The sequence below is a fragment of the Osmerus eperlanus genome, chromosome 10 (assembly GCF_963692335.1).
Source record: "Osmerus eperlanus chromosome 10, fOsmEpe2.1, whole genome shotgun sequence".
NCBI classification, from domain to species: domain Eukaryota; kingdom Metazoa; phylum Chordata; class Actinopteri; order Osmeriformes; family Osmeridae; genus Osmerus; species Osmerus eperlanus.
The window spans coordinates 4,667,229-4,678,369 of record NC_085027.1 but is presented as its reverse complement, the minus strand read 5'-3'; positions in this window follow the sequence as shown (position 1 = coordinate 4,678,369).

Sequence of the window (11,141 nt, the reverse complement as noted above, 5' to 3'; positions counted from 1 at the left end):
TAGATTACAATGATAAATGTCCTCTTTCGTCAGGTTTTCAAGGTTTTTGTAACTTCCAATATTTTATAGGAAGGATGCCCTTGGGGATTCAGTAAGTCATTATTCTAGAATTCTCAATTTCTCTTTAGGATTGAATTGTGGGTAAACCTTAGGGAATGAGAAATGGTTATTGGTGGATATTTAAGGAAAGAACAGAGTAAATGTATGGGTGTGTAAAGAGGAAGAAAAGGGGGAAGACAGAGAAGGAGAGAGAGCTGCATTGCAGTAATAATTTTGCATCATTATCTTTTTTTTGTGCCCCCCCCCCAGCTTCAAAGTAGACATTACAGGACTTTAGCTCCATTGCCTAATTCCCCCCCACACACACACACACTTGCTGTGGTCACACCAGGAGCTTGCCTGTCGCACAGAGAGCAGAGCAGTCTCCTCCCAGCACAGCTCATACATTTACATATCAGAGGGGGAAAAGCGAGGCGCTCATTAAGTTTGGACCATAATTAACCTGGGATTAGCATATGGGGCGAGGACAAACAATAGTTGATTCTCTTGTGCAGAAAGCGGTAGGGGAGATCATTGTACCAAGATAACCCTCAGTGGGATCCCTTAGTTGGATCACAGCACCCCGTTTGTTGTTTCATTAAGGTATGGATGAAGTGAAGGTAACTGAGGTGACACTAGATGAGAATGGTGCCGATCAGATTCATGATTCTGTGCTAGTAGGTGATTCTAGTCCCATTTGTGGCATAATATGTAGCAAGAGTGTTCTCTTGCCTTGCAACAGAGTATTTGTTATGACTTCAGTGAAACATTACAGTTTTGGAATATATTCTTTATATTCACAAATACCAGCTCCTTATGGTAGGTTAAAAGACTAATTAAAACGATGAAATAGAGCCCCCACACCCACGGTTGTGACATGCACTGTATTGTCATGTTTATTAAAAAAAAAGGTATTCTATCAGATGTGTGACAATATCATTGACATTACTCTGGCACTTCCATGGTCTGGTATTGGCCAGACAGAGCACCAATGTTTAAAGCTAGTGACAGAGAGGTGTTGTAAGGCTCAAGATGCACTTGTTCCGGGAGTACAACGGCACTTAGGAATGCTTGGCTGGATCGGATGTTAGTTTCCTCCAGGATCACAATGACTTGTATTGAGAGACTTGTTGCTCTTGTTGGTTAGTTGTAACGGTTTCAAATTCTTGTACTCGCTGTGAAATATTTTACTGTTGATTGTTTTTTCTACAGGTACACTCTTGCACTCTTGTGGGGAGTTTCATGTTGTTCAATTGTAACTTGTTTAACTGCATGCTCTTATGGTTCTTCCCTTTGGCACTTATTTGGTTTTCCACAATGTATGCTTCATGTTTTGGCTGCTCGCAATGTTTGGGGCTATCTCGTTGTTATGATCAGTGACCTATGCTCTTTTGTAAAGCTCTCTCTTGGAAGTCGCTTTGGATAAAAGCGTCTGCTAAATGCATAAATGTAAATGTAATGTAAGGTAAGCTCACTGGAGCCCGGACTGCTGCTGGTGTTCCTGTGGCAAGGGGCCGGTCCCTGTATCCGGCTGTGTCCCTTCAACCAGGCCGATTTTCGGGAGTCAAGGCCCATTAGAGAGCCTGTCAGTCAACAGGGAGGAGCTCAGACTCAAAGAAGGGTGGGAGGCAAGCCTTGTTGTCACTCTGACATTTCCCTATGAAATGCAAACAAGCAGTTGGTACCAGCAATGCATGGATCACAATCATTATGTCAATGTACTGAAATCATCTTGGGCCACATCAATTAAATTCCAGCTCTGTGATATTTTGTCGATCATAAATATACAATTGCTGAAAACGGGGAAGACTATGAGGAACTGAAAAAAATATTTTGAAAGGGCAAGTGCTACAAGATGTTATCGCAGTTTTTGTTAGGTTCAATGCACAAACTTCTGTGTGCGCCTTGTGCGCCTTTAACAGTTCCCAGTCGGTTTGTTTGTCACGTAATCTTCTGAATGAAAGAGAGAGGCCGGGTATCATCATACTGCCTCTCACTGTGATGCCAAGTCATGCCATGCTGAGATAGGCACACTGCACCACATGAAGGGATGCAGGCTCTGGCCAGCTGAAGTTTTGCCCCATTCTATCAGACTCGAGACAGCTAGACGCCACCATGCATAACAAATCAAGCTTTTTGCTTGAGAAAGTAATATCATGATGTCACAGCAGCATCCTATTTTTGGGTATGATTCTCTCATAGATCCAGTCGGAAGGCAAGATGGGGGAACAGAAGCCGCAGCTTGTCTGATCATTCTGGGCACGATACAATAGGAATTCACTGACAGAAGTTCTTGACATGCGTGTATACATATGTAGCATTTCACACATACACGTGTGTACATAGACACACAAACACACACAGAAACTCACACAAACACATAGGTAAGTGCTATTGCAACATTATGGTTGATTTGATCTAATAATAGCGGATCGTACCATCCAGCTCAATTTTAAACAGCATGCCATTATTTTGAGAGTGTTTTATTTGGCTGAGATAGACAAATCCACACATGGTAGAGCAAGGGTTTTCTAATCTCTATCATAAGTCGGCACACAGCGAAGATACACAAAAATAAGTGAAGTGTTTACTGTTTTGTGTCGTGGTGAGGATGACAGTACAAAAAAATGACAGTGTCCATATTTCCAGTCTTGTTTTTGTGAGTGGCTGTGTGGCCTCAGAGTCTGCTACTCAGAGATTTGGCTGTGGCCCTGGCCCCCAGCCCTGGGCAGAGTGCCATGTGCCAGATACTGCATGCAGGGTCACCACCTGGCTGCAGCATCCTCCACCCAACCAACACAGGCCCACCAGACTGCCACTGTGAGCCTGTGATTGGGTTCAACCCAACCCCACCGCCCTCACGTTACCTCATGGTCAAAACGAACACAAACACAGGAGCGCACTGCTGAATCGTGAGTCAGACCTTTTGCTCAAAGCAGTCACTGAATTGAAAACATTTCACTGTTTGAAAATGATGGAGAGGATTTTGTATTATCTTGGCCTGAATACTGTTGGAAGGTTAAGCTCTTGATGTAGAGGAAAACAAAGTTATTTTAAAGCAATTGCTTAGACAGAAAAACTGTGTCTTGGGCTTCCCACACTTTTCATTTTTCCATCCTGTCAGATGTCACTTTGTTATAAAATGATTGTCATTATTTATGATGGCGCAACATATGATTGTACACACTACACAGTCATCACAACAATTGGACAGTGAGATGTGCAGACACAACAAGAAGTGAACATTTTGTTATCCTCCAGGGACTTTCAAGTGTGTCTCTGCTGATGTCTAATTTTACCAGTAAGGCTTCATTTTAGGAGAGTTGAAAGAAAACTGCTTAGCAGGTCCGGCATGCTAAAAAATAACTGTACATCTAGCCACAATCAGCACTGTTACACAAACAGAATCAGCATGACTCGTTATCCTATGTCAGCTAGCCCTGAAGAGATAATCCCACTGAAATCCTACAAGTTTCCTTTACAGTACATGCATCACTGCTTCATATCAATACAGACAGATATCAGCAGTATCAAGAGCAAAAGTACAGGCCGTTTCCACTCATCCACGTTTGAAGAATACTACAAACAAGTTTAATCGAGAAGGGAGCGACCCGAAGGGAAGTGGATTCATCAATGTTAATCATCCGCTCAGTCCCCACTCTGTCCCCTGCTGGCCCCACTCTGAACCTGCCGGAGCAGCATCTGTCCCCTTGCCTAACAGGTGCCATTCCGAAAACCCCGCCACCCCCATTCTCTGCAGCTACAAATGGCTGGGCCTCAGATATATGCTAATGCCATGCAAATGACATATACCCAAGCTGGAGGTTAAGCATATTAATGAAAGGGGAAGTGTCATAATCAGACAGAGAAGCGCACTGTCCTTGAACACAAGGCTGCCGCATTTTCAGATGTCGCTGACGGTCAGAGGACGGCTTCGCCCGAGACCACCGAGCGTTTAGTCAACATCTGCTGTGACAGATTCCCACCTCCTGGATGGAGAACGAGGAAGGAGGAGAGCGCAGTCAAATGCAGGATCATGACGATGTAAGTACAATGAAATCTGCAAGAATAGCAGGGATTCGTAACCCTCACAGACTTCCCCGACAGTGTAACGTCGTTGAATGACAGCTCCTCTGCCTGACTTCAGGGTTGCCAAAGTAGACCCCAACATACGGCTGAGATGTCACAAGCTTTAGTGAGAGTACTACAAACACCCCTGTTTCTCAGCTAATAATCAAAGCCCTCTTTTCTCACCTAACCCCTCCTCTGCCCCTCTCCAACCCTGCAAGTCATTGCTCCGCCATGTGCCTCCCTGACGTTTAGATTCACTCCAGGATGGAGGCAGATTGGTCCACCGTCTCTTGTCATCCACGGTCTTTCAAAGTATTTGTGAATGGACAGGCATCACATATTGTTTAACACAATCTACAAACTAATCAAATTAAAACCAATTCAGTCTAAATGTGGGCCAGCTAAGGAAAGTGGCTTCACAAAATGGAAATCTATACAAGCACAGACAGACACACAGACACATCCTGAAAATGTCACCTATGGTTCGATTCGTCCCGGATTCTTTTTGTTTCTTCACCCAACATGTTTGATTCAAAAGCCCAATATTATAATCTGCATTTTCTCTTTATTGGAGGCCCCCATATTTAGAAAATCTATTTGTGTCTCAGTCTCGCCACAGTTGCCTTTGCCATGCCCTGAGGAAGGAGAAGGGACTAATAACCCTCTCACAGTCTGCCTCGCTTAGACTCAAAGCTGCAAGAGAGCCTGCGCTCGCCGCCCGCAGTGCACAACAACACACGCACCCTCTGAGAGACGGCGGCGCACTGAGGGCCGACGTTTCTTGTGGAGGAAAAGAAACCTGACCAGCTTAGACTCTTCTAGATGTCCTCTGTGCTTCTACATCAGCCGTGTCACTGTCTGGATCCCAAAACCAGGCTGTAACGTTTGGTTTAGAATCTGCTTTGTCGAATCTCTTTCCCAGCTACCAAGACGATGTAAAAGCAAGCTCTTTTTTTTATACAAACAAAAAGTGACGGTAATATAACACATGTCCTCGTTATAGTCATACCCATATGTAGTAATAGGCCATTTGTCTCTCTTTCAGTGGAAATGAAGTCATAGGTGCTAAAAACTCAGATTAACACACACCAAGCACCACAATTTTAACAATGTATGAGATGACTAATTTGCCAGTATAAACAGATTATTTCTGAGGGCATGTTGCAATGAAGCTTTTAAATTATTCTGCTTTAAGCAGAATAATTTATTTTATTTTGTATTATTTTGCTTTAAGCTATTTCCTATTGTAAGACTAAATTCAACATGTTATATGGAGCAATACATGCATAATATGCCATTATCATCACCCCCAAATTGTAATGAGCAAATAGAAAACTCACTCGAGCATTAGTCAACAGCCACAGCTTTTTAAGACTAATGTATACAACAGTTATTTTAAGCACAACAAATATTTCAGCCTAAAACTGAACCTTCTTTAAATCAAAGTATAGTTTAAAAGAATACATTAAAGCATATGATGTACGTCTATGTATGTATTCTACTGCATGACTATATTCTCACAGGATCTTGAAACCCTGGCAAAAAAAAAAATAATCCTTGCAGGGATACTCAAAATACAGAGAAGTTAGCAACGCTAACAAATTGTGTCGGCAGGTTATTTGAAAGACAGCACCCTCTGGTGGACAGAAAGAGTCATTCTTCACACTGCAAACTAGAGGAATTACACTAGGGTAAACAAAGAAATTGGTTCAGAAAATCTATTTTGAGGTGTTTCTATAAGCATAAAATGACAGAGGATCTCAGGGGAATTGCACCGAATCAGTTCACAATGTAATTATTTAAAGAATCATATAGCCAACCTCTTGTCTTTCATAAATGCAAGCTGGTCCACAAGTCTTTTTGGTGGTGGAGGTGAGGGGGTTGGAGGGGTGGTGGTGGTTATATTATACACGCAAAAGAACACAAAGACACACACATGCAGACACAGGTGCACACACGCACACAGACACACACACGCACACACGCAGCCTCAAACACATAAACTGAGAGCTTTAGTTTGTTGTCATGGACACATTATTCAAAACCCCACATGATCTGTGTCCATGGCAACTGAGTGCTATTCAGTGTGCCGAAATGGATTGGGGGTGGTCTGGAAGTACCAAGAATCCATGGATCATATGTTGTCTACCTGGGCTGTCATGGGGGGGGAGGCAGCAAGGGACATTAGTTAGTTAGTAGTTCTCTCTCCAGTTCATTGTGTTAATTGTGATGAATGAACAGAAACACACCCATGAACACGTGACATACAATACATGCCCAACTGCAATTACAGAGGAGTGCACATGCAAGGATGTCTGATAGTGTCTGCTCGCATGCACTGCTCTCCCCCCGTTTCTCTCACACTCACACACACACACACACACACACACACACACCCTATAACACACAAACATACATAACACAAGTCATCCTCCTCAAGCCTTCTCAGATTGACTGCTATTTCCCTTTTCCTTATAAGAGCAGTGAGTGAATCGGAAATTAAGAGTCCCCCGTGTCTCTCCCACACATTTGCCTTTCATCGTTTCACAATTAGCGAGAGCATTTTCTGAGGGGAGATGGATTTCCTCTTACATTGTGCCCCGTAATATTCCGGCTGGGTGGAGAGCCGCTCTTCACTATGGGTGCATAATTGTTGGACAAACACAGGACAAACACTTTACGTAGGATGCTAGGATAAAGAAGGTGTTATAAAATAATACAATGTCAACAACATGCTCCACAGAATCAACCGGGTCTCTTCAGTAGCCACATGCTACACTAAGCCTTTATATAATCCAAAGTATGAACCATCAGGAGTAGTTAATTACAAAAACACATTTTCCCATCTCTCTGGTTAATTTAAAACTATTTATTGGCAAATACTCAGGAAGGAGGGTGGGAGGGAGAGACAGAGAGAGCTGGGAATGTAGCTGGGTTAATCCCGGTGCCTGGGCCAGCGAGCGACAGAAGATGTTTTAGCAGATCTCCTCTGGTCCACATGAGTGGCCCTGTCGTCTGATGTGCGGAGGAACGCCGGAACTGGATAAAGAGGCGATGATCCCTGTTTGCATAGCGCCAGACTTTCACACAGACAGGAAGAACTCAACTAAATAATCGTCCACAAAGCCAGTCGAGACGACTACGGCCTTTCCTCTGACAATGGCATGCTAAGACATCACAGAATATCAAGAGCAACATGTCAAGCCAGGCGGAAGGAGGTCGAGTCACATGGCTACACATGGGCCTGGCAGCAAGGCCCCTCCTGGATCAATAGTGGGGTTTAAATGTTTTAACAATAAAAAATAATATCACTTGATCTATATTGCCGTGCATAGAACTCTTTAGCTGTTTGTTTTTTTGACAATAATTTCATACGGTCTTGATCTGGCGTAGTACCTAACAATAACCAAAAACCAAGAAGGACAACACATCCACAACACTGCTATACAATCTGCACTTCTGATACTTGCTCTTCCCGTAAAGGGCGTATTTACTGTGGATCAGGATGGTCCATGAGAATTTCAGGGCCACAGTGGGGATTTGTTGAAGGCCGGGAGGGATGTTCAGGCCCCGGGGTGGTGTTCTGTCGCCAGGGATAAAGATGCTGTTGACTGAACACACAGACAGCAGGGGAGGTGCTGAGTCGGCTGTCCGCCCGGCTTAGCACACGCTCACTGCTCTGGACTGAGCTCCTCAGGAAAGACCTGCCTGCTTTTGCCACATGCTTCTAACTGCTCACTGATCAGAAACCCTGAGCACCTTTACCTTAGTGACAACCCCTTCTTTTACACACTGGCCAATGAAAAGCCCTCAAGCCTCAAGACAAAACATAAAACTGGGGCTATCCTTTACCTGTGAAGCCCACAACAAAGGAACTGTGTTTCCCTGTGGCAAATAAAGAATAGTACGCAATGATCTTTTGCTTTCTACAGTTTAGCCACACCTCAAATCTATCAAGACAAATGAGTTTCATGCCCTGAACCCTCTTATTCCAAAAGCAGAGCAGTGAGTTAGAGACTGATGACTTAGAGGAGCTTAGTCATTGTGGCTGCTCTGATTCAGCTCTCTGCATGTTTGGACTCGTCCACACAGGTAGTGAGAACAGCGGCTGCTCCTCGGCCCATGAATGCAGCAATCCTGCATTCCCACACCTGCCTCAGGCTCACTCACTCACCTCTGTAGTCAGAGAGACACAGAAAGCAGAAACATTTTTCGTGCAAACACAAACATCCACTTCACACACATTCTTTTTTATTTCCAGAGTGAGCAAGCAGGCGTAGATGATCTGAGCAGAGTCGCTGGGAGGGAAAATGCACATGCCACTGCCTGTATCTGTCCTTTAAGTCACTGTATGTAATGGGAGAACATAATGTTTTTCCTACTGTGAACATCTGTTTCTTCATTAAAACTGGGTAGAGAAGCACAAAGTATGGTCAATGAGCTTGTACCGTATTTGCAGGACAATATCAAATATTATGACCTAATGGTCTTATTCTTAAAAAAAATAAAGAGGAGTTTCGAAGGAGAGTATTTTTGAAGGTATTTTGTAGCATTGAAAATATCAAAGGTAGCCTCACTGCCAGTTTTCTCACAGCAAAGTGAAGCTCGTTCATACCACATCTGGATATTTAACAGCTCAATAGAACTGGAATTTGACTGATGCCCTGCTTTCCAATGGAACCCATTTAAACAGGGCGGGGGGGTGAGTCCCAGAGAAGGTCTCTCTGTTCTGGAACACGAGCAGAGCTGACAGGTATGTTCATTTTGGAATGTGCTTCTAAGCCACACCTGTGTGGAACCCGCCCACCAAGCCTGGCCTCTCTAATACTACTGGCCGACCTCTCTGTGATTGACAGGCAAGAGAACTATTTGGCTTAAATCCACAGGCCCCAGGGGGCAGGAATGGTGAGTTATAATTTTGAACCAATGACAGCCAAGAGATTGTTCTGACCCAGGCGGGGTTGCAGTGAAATAAAACTCATCAATGGGGTGTGTCTCAAAAGGTAGGCAGTCAAACCGTGAGGGGTTACTGAGTGGGTCCCAACCTTGGTCACTGCTCCCTGCAAGCAACGGATCCAGACCTAAGTCTTTTTTGCCTCATTCTGCACACCTTCCTGAGGATGGAGCAGAACAGAATTTATTGAAAAAGTCACAAAGGGCTTTTTCCAAAGACATTTGCAGAGATTGATAGGAATGGACATATCTTATTTGCTCATGCAATGGGACAATAGTTTTAGGCAATACGTAGGATTTTATGGACATTGTGAGACTGGCTCTTTGGAGGGCAAATTGGAGTCTCACTAAAGTAACCATCAGTCTTCTAGGGCTGTTGCTTTTGTTGAACCTATGGTCGCTCACATCTCCTTATCACTTTTCCAGCCCAGCTATCGATTCCGTATTCGTTGGACGGAGAACTGATAAGGGCATGTGTCTGACATTAACTACATGCTATGAACACAACTGGAAAAGCTTTGGGTCAGACTTGTAGTCCTGTATTCGGTCGCATTCAGGCACAGGTAGAGAAATGTACTGTAGATAATACTGAAAGAACCAAATTAACTAGATTTCTGTTTTACTGTCATTGACTGAATTTGTGTGTTTCATTATGTAACTAAGTCAAGACAGTTGGATTACAGGCCATTCAGAGATATTTTGTACAACAAATGGTAATTGATTATTAAGCTATGAGTTTTGTACAAATGAACAAGGGAATGAGAACACGTAACAAGGTAAGTCATCTCTACCTGGGAATAGAACATAGTCATTGACCTTACCTACTGGTTAGTCATTAGAGGTTGTTAATACATTTGAAATATGTCATGTTCCACTCTGCAAGAATGTGCAAAGATATGTTTTCATACAGAACTGGTCATAATTGAAACACTATTATGAATGACTTGATGCAAGTTATGAACGATATAAAGAATGGATCTTTACTGTATTCAAGTTGCTTAACTATCTGATGTAACTTTGTCCACAAATATAATTCAGGTTGCAGTAACTTTACTGTACACAAGATGGTACTATTTTAATTTTTAAAGTTAATTTTCAATTCAAGAAAAAGCTCAAGACGCACTTGTTCCGGGAGTACAACGGAATGGTTCGCTTGACCCGATGTTAGTTTCCTCAAGGATCACAATGACTCTTGCTTAGAGACTTGTTGCTCTTGTGGTTAGTGGTAACTGACTTAAATTTTTGTACTCGCTGTGATATATTGTTTTATTATTGTTGCTTGCTTTTTTTTCCACAGGTACACTTGCACTTATAGCAGTTAATGTTGTTTAATTGTAACTTGTTCAACTACATGCTCTTATGGTTCTTCCCTTTGGCACTTATTTTGGTTGTTCACAATGTGTGCTTCATGTTTTGGCTACTCGCAATGTTTTGTGGCTATCTCGTTGTTATGATCAGTGACCTATGCACTTTGTAAAGCTCTCTCTTGGAAGTCGCTTTGGATAAAAGCGTCTGCTAAATGAATAAATGTAAATGTAAAATGTAAATGTAATTTTCATCCAACTTTTTTTCTTTATCATTCAAATTCAAACTGAAACTTGCATTTAGCAGGATGGGTTATTGTAGTTTTCAAGTGATCAACCCTAAGTCAATCTCTTTGTGATTTTATACCACAGTGTTAAATGGTCTGTGGCCAAAACGATGATGTGAAAAAGACAAACTTTGTGTGTGCCACAAATGTTATGACTTTTTGACTAAAAAGAGGATAAGTGGTGTTTCTGTTAATAGACTTAAAACATTTAAGTGAGTCCAGTTGAAGGTGGGTTCATCCTATGATTGAGAAAATCTGTGATAACAATGGATATCACATTAACATGGTGGTAAACTGTATGGAGAAATAATAAAGAGATACCCAATGAAGAGCATGCAAACCTATCTCCAAAATTGTGATTCTACCACCATGTTTCATATGCATTTTTTATTGTCCTTTATTAGATAAAGCAGAATATGTTCATGAGAAAAAACAACTGTTAACTGATATCAATTATGAGAAAATACAAGAATTATCTTAGAAAATA